This window comes from Lissotriton vulgaris, chromosome 5 (assembly GCF_964263255.1).
Source record: "Lissotriton vulgaris chromosome 5, aLisVul1.2, whole genome shotgun sequence".
NCBI classification, from domain to species: Eukaryota; Metazoa; Chordata; class Amphibia; order Caudata; family Salamandridae; genus Lissotriton; species Lissotriton vulgaris.
In genome coordinates, this window is record NC_141693.1 from 790687280 (window position 1) to 790706442 (window position 19163).

A 19163-nucleotide genomic window follows, 5' to 3' on the forward strand; every position below is an offset into this window, starting at 1 on the left:
AAAGAAGAGGCAGAAGTAAAAAAACAAAAATCTCGGTTAAGGAAGGATCCAAGAGGCTGAGACATGGATAGGTATCGGGCGCTCCAAGCGCCATATTTGTGATCCACTTTCTGCTGCTCTTGCACCATGCAAGGTGGTGCAAGTGTGACTTAAACCTAATGTCATATTTTTTAAACCACACAGAGCGACTTTCAGTGACTTTCGATGGTTTAAAAAATATGAATTAATGCAATGCAGCACAAATAGCTGCATTCCATTACTCTGCGCAAGGAAGGCATTGCATGGACATTGTGTTGGTGTTCTTACGCAACTTCCATGGTTTTTGACACATTCCCAGATTTACCAAACCTGGTAAACCTGGGATTGCGCCAATAAGATATGGCTCCCCAGATGAGGTGTAAAGAGAACAAAAATCTTTACTTTGCCTCGTTCTTTTCCTCTTTCTATGTGTGTTGCATTTGCAGCACACATATAAGGAGGAACAAGCCTCTCAAGATTGGGTTTGTGCAGGAAAGTGCCCCTTCTTTCACATAATCAATCCTGCCTACAACACAGGAACCCTTGCACTGAGGTGCAAGTTTACCTGCGTTGGCGCTAGACTGTCAAAATGGCACCAGGAGAGGAATGTGCCATATTGGATAAATATGGCAATTCCTACCATTTGGCAGAATACACTAAATATTTGATTAAGGTCAGAGGCCTGGAGTTTAAAGACTAATCGGGATATGCAGCCCCACAAACTAAAAGTCAATACACACTATGTAGCCCGTAGTCTCAAAATAAAGAGCAACACATGAAAAAACCAAACCAAGACTTCTCAAAAAAATACAACAAATTTGTTTGGATTCCCATCACTCCCCATTCCAGGTGACATGCTTCATCATCTGGGTCTCCTTTAACAGGGCTAACATTCCACCCTAATGATGGAGGAGCCCAAGGATGTTTTCAAAGTTTGTAAATACAGATCTGAGCAGATGTTGTTTATGGAGTGTATGGGAAGAGTAGTGCAGTGCAAAAAATATAAAGTGAATACTAAAATTGAAGCGTTATCAGACACCTAATTTATTTTTGTCTGAAACGTACAATCATTAAAAACAGTGCAGATGGATAGTTTTAATAAATAGCCATCCCTAGAGGTATATTAGTCAACATGTTTCGGCACTAAGTGGTGAAAAGGACACCAGTGCTTTCATCAGGACCTAAGCGATAATTAAACTGTTACTGCAAACAGTGAAAAATATATATGTAGAATACTGTAAAAGGATACTCCGTGGAATAGTCTTTACACAGTAACAATTCCTTCAACCTCTTGGCCAATCTCAAGAGTATGGAAGAAAGGCCTCACCCCACCTGGCAACAAGCTCAGGGCAAAGGAGGCACCGCTCTTTCCGTCGGTACCTCGGGCTGCCATCTAAGCCATCGGGGAGGTCAATTCCAACCCTTTACCTGTGATACAGGGTGGAGCAGCAAGGGTCATAACTATGTCCCTAAGTGGCTGGGCCTGATAACATGCCTCAGACGTTGCCTATTGGCATGTAGGAGATAGGGGAGAGGTGGATTTTTGCGAACTGTGCTATAGGTGGCGGGATATCAGTGCAGAAGACATGGTAGCAGACAAAGGGCACCTGCTCCTCGTGCCATGAATCGTCCCTTTCAGAAGTGAGAATGTTTCCTGCATTATCAAGGGCTGCTGCAGTTGCTCTTTTTTATTTTATTTGAAATGTACAATTTATGCATTTCGACCTTGCGAATCTTGTACCTCCCATTTTAATAAAAATGTGAAGTTGTGAATTCTGTGATTTTGTAACTCCACACACCACTTCTGTGAATGCAAATCCTCCTACGCTACTAGATCACAAAAGTGCTAAAAAAGTTTCCAACCAAAAGAACGTCCATTTTACTACACTGTGATGTCACTAAGTTATAAGTAAATTTCTTTACAGCACTTTCACTATCATAGAGAATTCATGGAAGAATTGCACTATGCAGATTGCTTCACAAACTAATTAGGTTTCATGCAAAAGAAAAACAAGAAAAACCCTTCCAGCACAAAATATTTGATTCAAAAGGTTCAATTTGTGATCAGACATAGAATGAACGAATCCTGTATATGTTTTAAAAAAGAATGTATTTAGTACACTGTTGTTGTGCATGGCCAACGTCACATGTGCCCATTAACCACATACTGCAGGTTGGGAATAGGACCTATCCACAGCCCTGTCTCTGCAACATGCCCAATATGCAATGGATCCAAAGGCCTTGCTCAGCGGGGTTGGCGGTACACTGTGAGTTGGATGCAGGGCCTTGCCATTTGCAGGCAAACCCAGCTGCACATGACTAAAGTTCATCATCAGAGAGGGTGGCCTCCTGTAGAAGATTGTGCACTGGGTCTCGCCTAAGACCAAGCATTGCAGCCCACCCCAGCTATGCAAGACCAGTTGTTAGCAGTGGGTGATGGCAAGGCGTGGAGGGCTGGGTGCAGGGCTTTGTTGCACTCAACCTTCACTGTGCACAGCAACATTCCATGGACAGCTGGAATTGGCCCTGTGATTTGACCACCTGTGCACTGCCTTCATCTGTTAGCGAAGGAGGTTTAGATGCATGTGCTGGTCTCTAGCCAAGGACTTTGACCAACCCTTCATAGGAAGTCAAGCCCCACTTTACATGGTGATAAGGCGGGATTTTTGATCTCTTATCTGATTGCTCTAGATCAAGATCCCAATTCAGGTTGACTGAACCTTTGTTACCTGTCATAGAGTAAAAAGTAATCCACTACTAGGTTAATCAGCTCAAAACTTTACACGACTCTGAAGAACCACTTACCACGAATACGTTTTAAAGTTTTATTATAAAGCCAAAGATAACTGGAGATACAAACATCCCAATATAAGGTTCAAAAGATATACTGGCATCAATACAAACATGAATTCTCTAAGTGCTCTTAGGCGACAGAAGAATATCACCAAGACGAATTCAAAGATCAGCAAGTTTGCAAGAATAGACACAAGTTGTAACTTGAGCGTCATTTACAAAGGAAGAAAAATTCAGGTTAGAGTGTCCCTACACTAGACTAAGTGACATCCCTACTTAGCAAGATCTTAACCTAAAAAGGTGTCAGCCGTGGTGACTTCCAAAGAAGTGCACTCACTTTCCCTTAGTCTCTGTTGTAAGTCTGTGCATCGCAGTCATGCCCTCTCTGCCTACCCATCCGCTCTCTAAGGTTCCTCAGGCCATCTGCTCTAACTCCACCCAAGGGTGCTGTCCCTAATACAAAATCACAATTGCAGTTGAAACGCCCCTCAGAGACGCCCCTCACGTCCACCTCTCACGTGGTGACGGTTCTGGCTTTTTCCATGGTGATACTCCTCTGGGCTTCTCGTTAGCGTTGACCTTGCTTCTCAGGCTCTTTCTCCGGCAGGACGGTACCCCCCAGGAAATTCCTGAAGCCTCCTCCAGGCCTGTGCCTGTCTCCCAGAACAGAGCTCTATTCATCACTCTCTTGATTGGAACCCCCTCGCACCTGCAAACAGACACCCATGAAGTGGGTCCCAAATTCCGGCCTCCAGCTTATCTCCTAAGTCGTAAAACTTCGAGCTTGGTTCACAATTTATGCTTAACACAACCTGATTTTAACTAGCACATGCAGATCAAAAGAAACGACTTTATCTCTTCAGGCCTACTAAATTACACGAAACAGGCCTGTGCACTCTAGGAACCCTTATTTCTCAGCCTAAAACAGTAATCTAACTTATTACACACTCTGGTTATAGGAAACACTTTTATAAAAACATATATTTGCAGTCTATGATCAATAATACTTTGAATTATAACAGCATTAATCCATCTTATGTGAAACTGTAAAGGCACGTTTTCGTTTTCCATGAACAGCCATGAGGCCTACACGTTTCTACATTTAACAGCATTACATTCTCCTCTGCAACAGTCACATAACATGAAATTAATAATATTCTAACATCTTCTAAACATTTCTACATTAGCTTTTCACTCGGGTATATGCATTCTATATTAGTTAAACACTCGTATGTATAGGCACTATATAAATTTGACACTCTAATGTGTTCCTTTAACTAAACTCATGCAACGTGCTTGTAAATATGGTGCACTTCTACATTTTACTCAAATTGCGCTCTCTCAGTTCCCCCCTTTGATGACCTTTAGTGGTCATCACCATCACAACAACATCCCTGAAGGAATGAATTGAATCAAACAGAACTCGTTGCAGCACTCCCTCGTTTCATAATTTCTAGAGCCCTCAGACTCCTGTACTGGTTGTCCTGCATCGCAGCTAACCTCTGCGCCTGCTCTCTCATGGACCTTTGCAACCTATTTGACCTATACCATTGATACAGCCTCACCAATCCCCACAATGTGATTACGCAAATCACTATTATGATGATAGGTTTCAATATGTACCAAATGAAACTCTTCCCTAGGTTGGCAAACCAACCTCCAACTTTACCCATTCCATGACCCCCTTTTTCCCACACATTCACCTTAGTCAGATCCTCAATTTCCTGGTGAATTTCAGTGATGTTCCGTATATACTTCTCAAGAGGCTTTGAATTGTCTGGAATGTAAGTGAAACATTCCTGGACCTTCAAAGCCTTACAGACTCCGCCCTCTTTGGCTAACAGAACGTCTAGGGCAAGTCGGTTCTGGAGAACCATTGCCCTTATCGATTGCATCTCTCCCTCCACCAGCATTAATGATCTAGCAGTACTGGCAGATAATCTATCTACAACTGTTGCCAATCTCCTTATCTTGACATCAATCAGTATTAGCCGTAAAAGAGGGAACATAGCACCAAATACGTCTCCAACTACCTCATCGTTGCTTATATCCCTTCTCCCTCTGGCTTGAGTTCTTCCCTCTATGATTTCTAGATCCTTAGCATGATATATTTTGGGGAAGACAATTGCCAAATAACATGATCCGTACCAATTATCCGGTAGTTTCACGTATGCATTTCTTCCACAGACAAAATATACATTCGGAATAACCTGCATTCCTTTCAAGAAATCCTTTGTATAGTATTCTAATTGGAAGGCATGTTCACAACTTACTTCTCCCACGAACACATTCTCATAATAGGTTTTACCCCTGTATATATACAGTTTCCCTCTTTGCACTCAATCTAAAGCTATTGGACCATTACTACCCTTCCTCTTGTGTGACTTTTCCTCCTCGGTCCAATCTGTTTTCCATTGGCCTGAAGCTTTTAGAATCTTCTGCCTCCTGTATCGAGCATCCACTTGCCCTATAAACTTTTTCTCAATTTCTTACACTTTGCAAGTCAAATTATTTCTTCGGGCATATGAAGTATCTAACGTTTTCCAAGGAATAAAAAATTTCCTTAATCGATCATCACTCTTGTAATAGTCCCATCTATTCATGTGCTTGTAGGCTGGGACCTCTGGTAAAATAGCATCAAAGTTTGAAAAATAGTACTCAAAACTATCACGTTCAAAAAATATACTAAGCAACAAACTACATGTAATTCCATAAGTCAATGGAAGATGATGATACCTAATACCTTCGTCTACAGAGGCTGGCAATTGCATACAGACATAACAGTCTTTTGCCTCCATGGCATCAATGTATTCATACAGTAATTTAGCATATGCGTTTGACTTAAAATTTCCCTGCGATTCATCTACGTGCAACCTACGAGCTTCTGCTGCTAGTAAAGCCTTATCTTTCTCGGCATTGTCCCTCTTTTTACCAGCAGTAGTAGGTTTCACTGTTACTACAACCTTTGCTTCATTTGGTGCCTTCGCTTCATTTTCATGTCCCACTATATATGAAACTGTAACTACTAGAACTATAAGAAAAATCACTCCCGCTAAAAGTGTGCCTATTATGCATTTTGCTTTGCGGTTCGGGTTGCCGGCCTCCATGATCTCAAGACAGTGTAGTTCTGATGTTCTGTTACAACACAAAGTCTCTTTCTTTGCTCCTTCAACAATATTTGCTTTGCTTATTCAGTCTTTTAGAACCACACCTGGAAGCTGACAATCCTTCTTACGAAATCAGTCCTTTGAATTATAGCAACAGACAACCCTAGCCCTTCTCCATCCACTAAATGGAAGAGTCCCTAAATTTCTTCTTCTTCCACTTGGCGCTAGGTTATCTTCTCAATCTTGTTTATTTACAAAGTCTTTAGGTGTCTACTATCATGCGTGTTCCAGCAGCTCTAATCACGTATTCTAACAGTTCTAAGCGAAGGATGGTCTCCTCGAGTGCTGATACCGTTGAACCAAAAGTTGGAAATTCTACTCTGTTTAAAACCAGTTCTCTTATTCTGCTCAGGTAAGGAGGATTGGGAAAGTGAGTGTCAGCAACCCTTCAGCCTCAACTCCGGGTACCAACAACGCCACTTCCAACGTTATGATTGGGTCAGTACTGGTCACTGTCACTTCCCTCACCCTCCCGGATCTCCGTGCACAAGACATCTGCTGCAAGGTAGGTCCACTCAGGAGTGGTGTATCTTCTGCAGGGCACGTGCACCCTCCTTGATCTTCTTGGACCCTCCTGTTCTTGATTCTGTGCACCTTCGTCCAGATCTGAGTCTTCGGATATAGGAGCAAGGGTTCTTCCTGGAGTCGGTTTCAAGCTCGGCCTCCTTTTCCTTTCAGGCCAGCTAGCTTCTCCACGCCTTGTTCTCCTATTTCTTGTCCTCTCACTCGATTCTTGGTCACTTGTGGCTTGATCAGTGTCTGAGCCGTATTCACAGCAACTTTCTCCTTCGGTGGCAACGTCAGTTTCACTGTCGTCCTGTCTTTCTTCCACTTGGTCTGAATCACTCCCAGTTTCCTCCGACACCCCCACAGCTTGACTGTTCCCCTCTAGTGGTTCGCTGTCCACAGCTGGATTTTCATCTGTGAGAGGAGCTGTTTCTTTCTAGGGGTGCTGGAACTCTTCGAGTATGGGAGGCGTGTATCCAGTTTGGCAGCCCTCCGCATTTGACAGCAGTATTCGTTGTCAGGATTATCTGGTAGGGGCCTCTCCAGCGCACGTCTAGGCAGTTCTTCCGGACGTGCTTCTTCACCACGACCCAATCACCAGGGCACAGGTCGTGGCATAGGTCTCTGGAAGATGGAATTTCAGCAGCCCGCACCTGAAGAGACACAGAATGAATGACATCAGAAAGTCCCTTGCAATAATCCAGGATCAGATCATCTGTGATATTCAACAAAGCTGCAGTTGGAACAAATGGAAGTCTCATTGCCCTCCCCATTAGAACCTCGTGTGGAGAGAGACCTGTTCTCCTGTCTGGTGTGCTACGTATACTCATGAGTACCAATGGCAGGGCATCAGGCCAGCTTAAGGATGTCGATGAACACACTTTGGCAATTCGGGATTTTATCGTCCCGTTGATCTGCTCAACAATTCCCGACGCCTCTGGTCGATAGCTACAGTGCAACTTCTGATCAATGTTTAAGAGCAAAGCATCTTCACAACTTCACTGTTGAAATGTGTTCCTCTATCTGATTCCAAAGAGGTCGGCACCCCGAAGCGTGGTATTAACTCTCTAAGCAACAACTTTGCTACTGTGAGTGTGTCGCACCTGCGTGTAGGGTATGCCTCGACCCATCTGGAAAATATACATACAACCACCAGAACATACCTGAGACGGTTGCATTTTGGCATCTCAATAAAGTCTAATTGCATCCTGTTGAAAGGCCCACCAGACCTCCCAATTTGACTCAATGTAACTGGTGTCCTTTTCCCTACGTTCAATTGCTGACATGTTACACACCTCTGACACACTGCTTCTGCGGCTACTCTAAACTTGGGATTGTACCAAGTCTGCCTAAATACCCGCAACATGGCATCTCTTCCTAAATGTACTGGACCGTGTATCTGACGTGCCATTGGACTCACTAATTCATTTGGTAATACTGCCCTTCCATCTGCTGAAATCCACAAATCCATTTCACTTTTTACACAACCTGCAGTTTCTCATGTCTTTTTCTCAAAATCCGATGCGTTCTCTTGCATGCCTTTTAAATCATCCCAAGTATCGACTGTTTCTAGCATCATGTTTAACTCTGTCTTTTCCTGTGTCCCACCCACTTCCACTTCAGTGAAAGAGTATCCTTGCTCTGCGCAATAGCGAGCGACCTCATCGGCGTACCTGTTTCCTTGGGACACAAAATTTGTATTTTTGGTATGTGCTACGCATTTCCCAACGGCAATTGCTGCCGGACCTTGTAATGCTTCTAACAACAGTCGTACAAACTCTCCATTTCGAATAGGTGAACCTGAGGAGGTCATGTAACCTCTCTGAGACCACAATTGCCCATAGTCATGAACTACACCGAAACCATATTGGCTATCTGTGTAAATGGTGACTCGAATTTTGCTACCTGCTAAACAGGCACGTGTCAATGCAATGATTTCAGCTACCTGAGCGGAGTGTACTCCTTCCAGGCAAGCGGCTTCTACAACTCCAGTAATGGTGCAAACAGTATAAGCTGCTCTCAACTGACCAGTATTGTCCCTTACACATGAGCCATCAACAAAGAAAATTTCATCAGGGTCGGTCAACGGCTCATCCACAATATCTGGTCTTGGCTTGGTACATAGTTCAGTCACATCAAGGCAATCGTGATCTTCACATTCCTCGTCTTCTATATCATTAGGGAGTGGCATCAAAGTGGCAGGATTCAAAACAGAGCACCTCTTAAGGGTCGCGTTCTCCGCAGCAAAAATAACTTGCTGGTAGCGAGTGAGCCTATTATTGGTCAAGTGCTGTGTCTTGGTCCTGGTCATTAACAGTTCCTCAGAATGAGTTACATACACCACTAATTGATTTCCCATTACGATACTTTCACACCTCTCAATGCTGACACCCGTTGCAGCAACGGATTTGAGACATCCGGGCAACGCTGCGGCTACAGGGTCTAAAGTAGCCGAGAAATATGCAACTGGCCTAAGGGCATTTCCATGAATTTGTGCTAGGACTGACAAAGCACAACCTTCTCTTTCGTAACAGTATAGTAAAAATGGTTTTTCGAAGTCTGGCATTCCCAAAGCTGGAGCACGACACAAGTCCTCCCTCAGCTGTAGGAACGACATCAAACATTCCTTGTCCCATGGTACCGGATCATTCACCTCCTTGTGCGTCAGTTTTTGTAAGGGTTTTGCTTTCAGGGAAAAGTTAGCTATCCACTGTCGGCAATAACCAACCATTCCTAGGAACATCCTGACCTCTCTTTGTGTCGTGGGCGAATTCATTTTCATGATCGCCTCTATCTTGTCTGGTGACACCTTCCGTTTTCCTGTCTCAATCCGGTGACCCAAGTACTGTACTTCTGTCAGACAGTACTGTAATTTGCTCGGAGACACCTTGTGTTCATTTTCAGCCAGATGGTTCAGCAAGGTGATGGTGTCTATCTTACAAGCTTCCTCTGTTTCTGACGCAACAAGTAGGTCGTCTATGTACTGAACTAGAACCGAGTTCTGTGGCAGTACTAGACTTTCAAGATTTTTCTTCAGCAGCTGGTTAAAAATCGATGGGCTTTCTGTATACCCCTGTGGGATACGACACCATGTTAATACGCGATTTTCCAGCTTAAATGCGAAAAGAAACTGGCTCTCCTCATCTAATGGAATTGAAAAGAAGGCCTGGCAAAGGTCTATCACTGTGAACCACTCAGCTTGGAATGGTATCTGAAACAATATCACTGATGGATTCGGTACCACTGGACAACATGAAACAACTATGTTATTAATCTTTCGGAGATCCTGAACTATTCTGAATTTCCCACTAGGTTTCTGCAAACCCATAATCGGGGAGTTACATGGACTACCCACGATTTCCTTCACAATTCCCTGCTTAATCATGGAGTCGATCACGGGCTTTATTCCTGCAATTGTCTCCGGGGTCAATTTGTATTGAGGCGTTCTTGGATATTCAACATTTGGTTTTATCATGATTTTCACTGGCTCTACTCCTTTAATCAATCCTATCTCTTCTCCAGTGAAATCCCAAACCTCAGATGACACAGTATCCCTTAAGTCCCAAGGGAGCTCTTCCACGGTCAGGGTAGGATACAGCTCTACGCATACTTTTGAATTTGCAACCTTAAAGGTGGCATCATCGTCGTTAGTCTGTACCTTTACTCCCTGAGGCGTGCAATATATTGTGCAATTTAGCTTGCACAATAAGTCTCTTCCCAACAGACACACAGGGCTAGAATCGCATGCTACAAACTGATGTTCATCTTTGTATTTACCTATTCTCACTAGCACTGGTTCCGTCAAAGGGCTAGTCATTCTCCTATTTGCGACTCCTACCACTTGAATGGTTTCCCCCAACATTGGCAGGTCTGGAACCACTGCTGATCTCAAAGTTGATCGGGTAGCCCCAGTATCTACCAAGAATGTCGTAGGACACCCTGCCACTTCAGCCTCTACAAACGGTCCCCTTTTGTCCACCTCTAGAACTGCCCGAGGGTACAGTCCTCCTCTCTACTCACTCGCCATCCAGTTAGTGGATCAACGTAGTAACACTCTTTTCCTCCTACTAAAAGAGGCATTTGTCTATAGATCTTTCCTCCTGTTGCAATCTTTGGTGGTTGAGGGAACTGGGCTCGAGGAGCCAATGTCCCCCCTTTGACCACCTTACCCTTAGGTACTGTCACCCCTTTTACTGGCATGGTCTGAACTTCTTCCTCCTCTACTTCCAGTTCTCCGTTTACAGGATTATAGGGACACTCGCGTTTCCAATGTCCCACCTGGTGACACTGGTGACACTTTGTCGTCCTTTTCAAGGTGGCAAGGTCTACTCTAGGTCTCGGATTTTCCTCGTTGTCCCTATTCTGATTATTTGATCTCCTTCCCATTGTCCCTGTTCCTTTGTTGCTGCTGTCCACCCTTTCCAGCCGACTGCATCTGGACCATCATCAACTTCTCCTTAAGTTTCTTTGCTTTGGAATCTATTTCATCACTGCAATACCTTGCGTATCTCAAAATTTCATCCAATGGTTTGTTTTGCCAGCAAATTAAATGTTGCTGAGTCATCAAACAAATATCAGGTCTCAATCCCAAAATGAATTTCGATACAAATTGTCCTATGTCTTTGGGATCCATTACATCTAGTCCACTGTATTGTTTGAACGTTTTCAGCAATCGCTCATAGAATTCATGGACTGTCTCCTTGGGTTCCTGTCTAGTTCGGTCTATTTTCACCCAATCTATATCCTGCGGTGGCACCTTCTCTTTTAGCCATGTCATCACCCTTTCATATTTTTCCATTACTCTCTCTGACGGTCCATTAGTATGAGCATTTCTTTTTGGCTCTGCTGTGGGCCATTTGACACTAACCTTGCATGCTATCCACAAGTCACCTGGGACCACAATATCAAATAAGGTGTTCAAATCAATCCACAGTACTTTAGAGATTTTCACAAACCTCTCTACCTGTTTGTACCACTGGATTTTCTCTTAACTTTGGAAATGAATTGGTAAACGCAGCCAAATCTCCCCTACTCCAGGGCACATGTACATAACTCCCATTCGCTATTTCTCGCAAAGGGTATGCCTCCACCCGCAGTGGCCCTCCCTCCGGGGACATCACAATCGTCCTCCTCCTGACAGTCCCTTTCTTGGACCACCTTTCTTCCCATTTATCCAGATCTCTCCATGTCCTTATTCCTGTAATCAGTTCCCTAATGTGTGTTTTTAATCCAATTGTCCTTCTCTCATCGAGGTCCTGATCTGAATAATGTAACCTATGGTTACCCTGTAATGCTTTTGTTCTCGACAAGTCTACCATATACTTGTCTGCCAATTCAGATAAATTCTCATGAATTACTCTTGCCTTCCGAGTAATATCCTTTGCTATAAACAGCACCTCATCTTGCTCATACAGGTCAATCCTTTCTAAAGGCAACGTACCATCTATTATCTTGTCCAGGTCTGATTTTAAACTGGTTACATCGAGCCTCTTTGCCTTTATCACAGCTTTCAGTGTGTCGTCTCTAGAGAGCCCATCTACTTCTCTCCCATCACAGCTCTGAGTCCTATGTCTGGTCTCAGGCGAGTTATGGGGAGTCCTCCCATGTTCCCATATTTCCAGGTCCCATGCGGTTCCATCCCCTCTTGGTGTGTGGTGAAACGCTGCTCTATTCCCCATAGTCCCACATTGCCCATTCTGCTTGGTTTCTCTAGGTGCATGATAAGACACTCCATTATTCCCCATGCTTTCGCAATTCCCCTGCTGTCTAGTATCGCTCAACACATGGTAAGACCCTTTGCAGCTCCCCATGTTCCCGCGATCCCAGTGCTGTACGTTATCACCAGGTGTATGGTGGGTGCACTTAAAGCTATCCCTGTACTCTTGCGTCCTTCGGTCTCCCTCACTGTGAATGAGGCGAGTCGCCCTTCCACACTCTGTACTTCCACCGTCTCGCTCCTGCCTACTTCCACCGGGGATATGACGGATCTCTCCTCTACCCTCCTGACTCTTTCTGTCCCACTCCTGACCGCTTTCGCTAGCCCCGCAGTGAGACAATGTCCCATTACCTTGACTTCCCCATTCAGCTTTCACTCTTGACCCGTTACTCGGTGTTCCTGTGGTAGCATCCCACTCTCTCAAATCAGCTCTCAACTCCTTAAAGGATTTCGGCCGTGGTCCTCTCAGATCAATCGGTCCTCTCTGACCCCCCTGATCTGTTATGGGATCCACTGCTGAATCCAATGGGGTGCTCCATTCTCTCGGTCCTGTCAATTGCCTCCGGGCATTTATCATGTTGTTCCTTCTTTCCATTTCTGCTCTTTCTCTGTTTAGCCGTGCCTGTTCCTCCTCTCGCCCTTTCTCTGGGTTATAAATCGATACTATAAGACCTATGGTAACGGGTACTTGGAGAGCATCTGGCAATTGGTAAGACTCAGCACGCTCCGTTTCTGGCACTTTCTGCACCACAAACCTTCCGACTACTCTTTGTACTGGACTAGGTTGATGTGTTTCCTCGCCTTTGGTGGGTTCCCAGTCCGTTATAGGGAGTGGTCTATACTCCCCTATGCCAACCCTATCTTCCCTTGGGAGATCGGTACCTTCCATCTCTCTATTGTACGGAGGCGGTCTATCTATCAACAATCTATTTATTAGGCTATCCTCTGTCTCGCTCTCATCATCCTCCTCTGGGGTTCTCTTGTCTCCTGTAACCTCTATCACTGGGTACAACTTATCTACTTCAATAGCCTGCACTCTCCATTTCTTGGCTTCCTCATCCCATTTGGCGTCTTGCACTGCTCTTACCGATCGTCTCACTCTTTCTTGACGCCTGTTCTGGTTCCTGTCATGCGCCGCCCTAATCCACGCATTAAGGGCTTCAAACTGTTTGTACCACTGGATTTTCTCTTAACTTTGGAAATGAATTGGTAAACGCAGCCAAATCTCCCCTACTCCAGGGCACATGTACATAACTCCCATTCGCTATTTCTCGCAAAGGGTATGCCTCCACCCGCAGTGGCCCTCCCTCCGGGGACATCACAATCGTCCTCCTCCTGACAGTCCCTTTCTTGGACCACCTTTCTTCCCATTTATCCAGATCTCTCCATGTCCTTATTCCTGTAATCAGTTCCCTAATGTGTGTTTTTAATCCAATTGTCCTTCTCTCATCGAGGTCCTGATCTGAATAATGTAACCTATGGTTACCCTGTAATGCTTTTGTTCTCGACAAGTCTACCATATACTTGTCTGCCAATTCAGATAAATTCTCATGAATTACTCTCGCCTTCCGAGTAATATCCTTTGCTATAAACAGCACCTCATCTTGCTCATACAGGTCAATCCTTTCTAAAGGCAACGTACCATTTATTATCTTGTCCAGGTCTGATTTTAAACTGGTTACATCGAGCCTCTTTGCCTTTATCACAGCTTTCAGTGTGTCGTCTCTAGAGAGCCCATCTACTTCTCTCCCATCACAGCTCTGAGTCCTATGTCTGGTCTCAGGCGAGTTATGGGGAGTCCTCCCATGTTCCCATATTTCCAGGTCCCATGCGGTTCCATCCCCTCTTGGTGTGTGGTGAAACGCTGCTCTATTCCCCATAGTCCCACATTGCCCATTCTGCTTGGTTTCTCTAGGTGCATGATAAGACACTCCATTATTCCCCATGCTTTCGCAATTCCCCTGCTGTCTAGTATCGCTCAACACATGGTAAGACCCTTTGCAGCTCCCCATGTTCCCGCGATCCCAGTGCTGTACGTTATCACCAGGTGTATGGTGGGTGCACTTAAAGCTATCCCTGTACTCTTGCGTCCTTCGGTCTCCCTCACTGTGAATGAGGCGAGTCGCCCTTCCACACTCTGTACTTCCACCGTCTCGCTCCTGCCTACTTCCACCGGGGATATGACGGATCTCTCCTCTACCCTCCTGACTCTTTCTGTCCCACTCCTGACCGCTTTCGCTAGCCCCGCAGTGAGACAATGTCCCATTACCTTGACTTCCCCATTCAGCTTTCACTCTTGACCCGTTACTCGGTGTTCCTGTGGTAGCATCCTACTCTCTCAAATCAGCTCTCAACTCCTTAAAGGATTTCGGCCGTGGTCCTCTCAGATCCATCGGTCCTCTCTGACCCCCCTGATCTGTTATGGGATCCACTGCTGAATCCAATGGGGTGCTCCATTCTCTCGGTCCTGTCAATTGCCTCCGGGCATTTATCATGTTGTTCCTTCTTTCCATTTCTGCTCTTTCTCTGTTTAGCCGTGCCTGTTCCTCCTCTCGCCCTTTCTCTGGGTTATAAATCGATACTATAGGACCTATGGTAACGGGTACTTGGAGAGCATCTGGCAATTGGTAAGACTCAGCACGCTCCGTTTCTGGCACTTTCTGCACCACAAACCTTCCGACTACTCTTTGTACTGGACTAGGTTGATGTGTTTCCTCGCCTTTGGTGGGTTCCCAGTCCGTTATAGGGAGTGGTCTATACTCCCCTATGCCAACCCTATCTTCCCTTGGGAGATCGGTACCTTCCATCTCTCTATTGTACGGAGGCGGTCTATCTATCAACAATCTATTTATTAGGCTATCCTCTGTCTCGCTCTCATCATCCTCCTCTGGGGTTCTCTTGTCTCCTGTAACCTCTATCACTGGGTACAACTTATCTACTTCAATAGCCTGCACTCTCCATTTCTTGGCTTCCTCATCCCATTTGGCGTCTTGCACTGCTCTTACCGATCGTCTCACTCTTTCTTGACGCCTGTTCTGGTTCCTGTCATGCGCCGCCCTAATCCACGCATTAAGGGCTTCAAACTGTGTTGGTCTAGGCAAAGGTCTCAATGAAGACATAACTGCTTTTAGCTGATGCAACACTTCTAATCTAAACGTTCCGTACTTTGGAAAAGTCAGTTCTTCGTTCCCTTCCGTAATCTTATTCCAATTAGAAATCCACAGTATAGTATGCAACCCAACATACGTAGCCATATAATGAGCTGGTGTACCCTCTGGCGGGGCCTCTTGCCCGTAATAAGAGTTCCTTCTGTTTCTCTTAAAGATCCCTCTCAAGCATTTAAAACACTTCATATTCGAAATCTACAAGATTTTCCTATTTCCCCGCGTTCGTTTACTTCCTGATGACAATCCACCAATCCCAGCGCGGTTCTTGCTAACCGGCATATCCCAGCGCGGTTTCACACCAACCGGCCTATCACAGCGCGGTTCGCGTCATCCGGCCTATCACAGTGCGGCTCTCTCTTACGTCACTCATCTCCCTTCGCAGCAGTTCCCCTCCTTTTTCTGCTCGTCTCCCGGTCATGCATGCGTCCCATTCATACTCTGAAAAATGATTACTTCCGACCAAGCGATCACTTTTCTTAACTGTACGCCCACAGTCTAACTGTAATTGTCACCTTAACTGACGAAATGTCTTTCCGTGAACGTCCAGACAATCGCCTTAACTGATAGGTTACTTACACACGGTAACTTCCGACCAGCGTCCGTTACCCATACACTCACTCTTGCGTTCCCCTATCTCGGTCCTGCGGGCGATCAATGGTACCTCATGACCCCCTTTACAATGGTCGTCAATTACTCTGGATGCCCGATACACCCGAAACACTTAAGCTCTTCTCTGAACTTAAGATTTTTACCAGGTTGCGCGCGCTCACAACCCTGCCTCAATCACTCTACAGCAGAGGTCTTCAATCTGTGGGGCGCGACCCCCAGGGGGGTCGTGGTCTCCTGGGAAGGGGGTCGCAGATTCTGTCAGACAAGTTTCTTGAAATGCTCACTGTGGAGGCCTAATTCACACCGAGGGGTGAAAAACATCAAAGCCTCATTAACAAGTAAAATGTCTTTTAAAGACCTGTGAAGTACTTGGGTGTGCCTTTGTGTGTGTGCCTGAAGCAGTTTCAGCCAGGCTCACATACATGAGGGGGCGGGGGGGCTGGGGGAGGAGACTGTAGCCCTTTAAGTTTAATGGACGTTGCGCACCCGGAGCTGTGGGGTTTATTTTTATTTTTAACGTTTTATATAGCGCTATCTTAACCCGTAGGTATCAGAGCACTCTACAAACACACAGTAAACAGCAGAAGGACATTACAATCGTTGGTTCAAGTCAGAGGCGCAACTAGAGTCAAATTTTGGGGGGGGGCTAAGAAACAATTTCAGGGGGGGCTGAATCTTTAGGCAATCAGCAGAGACGAGCTGCAGGGGCTCTTAGAAGGGGTGAACCAGCAACAAAGCCCCATTAACATGCACACCTGTGAAGTGCTTGGGTGCTGCTGTGAGCAGGCCTGGAAAGTGTCTCATCCCTGGCTGCCACACACGACGGGGGAAAGGGGGGGGTTAGGAATGGTGGGGAAGAGAACCTGAAGCCTTTTGAGGCCAATGGGTGTTGCGCGCCTGGTTCAAGTCCCACGAAACCCAAGCCCTCATACGTGGCGCCTGTGCGGGAGAAATGTGCCGGAGAGTCTGTTCTTCATGGTGAGATGTTGTTACAGCCTGTCTGCCCCCACCCCCAGCAGGGAGGCACAGAGATGCCCTCCCATGAGAGAGGAAGAAGGAAAAAGACGCAGAGAGATGCTGGCCCCCCCTCCCCCGCATGAGAGAGGCACAGAAAAGGTGGTTGGATGAATGATGGGTGGATGGATGGATAAAAGGGTGGATGGATGAAGGATGAATGTATGTATGGATGGAAGGAGGAAAGGGTGGGTGGATGGATGGAAGGAAGAATGAAGGATGGATGGTTTGAATGTAAGGCTGAAAGGTTGGATGGATGTGTGAAAAGGTGGATGGATGGATGAAAGGGTGGATGGTTGAAGGATGTATGTATGGATAGAAGGACGAAGGGATAGATGGATGAAGGATGGATGTAAGAATGGATAAAAGGTTGCATGGATGAATGATGGATGGATGAATGTGTGAAAAGGTGGGTGGACGAATGATGGGGGGATGGATGGATGAAAGGGTGACTGGATGAAGGATGGATGTATGGATGGAAGGATGAAAGTGAGGATGGATGAAGGATGGATGTATGGATCGATAAAAGGTTGCATGGATGGATGAATGATGGATGCATGGATGGATGTGTGAAAAGGTGGGGGATGAATGATGGGTGGATGGATGGATGAAAAGGTGGGTGGATGAATGATGGGTGGATGGATGGATGAAAGATGAATGTATCTATGAATGGAAGGATGAAAGGGTGGGTGGATGGATGTATGGATGGAAGGAAGGATGAAAGACGGATGGATGTAAGGATGAAAAGATGGATGGATGTGTGAAAAGGTGGGTGGATGACTGATGAGTGGATGGATGTAAAGATGAAAGGATGGATGGATGAAGGATGGATGGATGGATGGATGAAAAGGTGGGTGGATGGATAAAAGGGTGGATGGATGAATGATGGATGGATGGAAGGAAGAAAGGGTAGATGAATGAAGGATGGATGTATGGATGGATAAATGATGGATGGATGTGTGAAAAGGTGGGTGGATGGAGGATGGATGGATGAAAACGTGGATGGATGAAGGATGTATGTATGGATGGAAGGACAAAAGGGTAGATGGATATATGGATGGATAAAAAGGTTGCATGGATGAATGATGAATGGATGGATGATGTGTGAAAAGGTGGGGGGATGAATGATGGGTGGAAGGATGGATGGATGGATGAAAGGGTGGGTGAATGAAGGATTGATGTGTGGATGAAAGGGTGGATGGATGGAAGGATGAAAGGGTGGATGGATGAAGGATGGATGGATGGATAAAAGGTTGCATGGATGAATGATGGATGGATGGATGTGTGAAAAGGTGGGTGGATGAATGATGGGTAAAGGATGGATGGAAGGAAGGATGAAAGGATAGATGGATGGATGAAGGATAGATGGATGGAAGGATGAAAGGGTTGATGGATGAAGGATGGATGGGTGAAAGTGTGGGTGTATGAATGATGGATAGAGGGATAGATATCATGAGGTCTAACAGGCACATTTGTGGTTGTTGATAGGCGTTGATGATGAGGAGTACCATTTTTTAGAATCTATTGTCGGACGAGGGTCCTTACCCCTAAAAAGGTTTTACAAGGGGGTCTTGGCATCATAAAGTTTGAAGACCTCTGCTCTACAGGCATTCAACTCCGCATGACATTACAACACAAGTACAACACAAAACACCGCAATCTGACAACGCATCACCCTTATTATACTCACTCTCGACCGACTCTGCTGCTTTTCTCTCGCACCATCAGCACCTTCTTCGGCAGGCGATTCTTCTGCTGCTCATCTCTCGATCTCTAGGGGCCTCGGGGTAATCTTAACCTAGTCTAGATCACCTTCCTCTAGAAGGCAACCGTCCTAATCTGCTACCAACTGATAAGGCGGGATTTTTGATCTCTTATCTGATTGCTCTTGATCTAGATCCCAATTCAGGTTGACTGAACCTTTGTTACCTGTCATAGAGTAAAAAGTAATCCACTACTAGGTTAATCAGCTCAAAACTTTACACGACTCTGAAGAACCACTTACCACGAATAAGTTTTAAAGTTTTATTATAAAGCCAAAGATAACTGGAGATACAAACATCTCAATATAAGGTTCAAAAGATATACTGGCATCAATACAAACATGAATTCTCTAAATGCTCTTAGGCGACAGAAGAATATCACCAAGACTAATTCATAGATCAGCAAGTT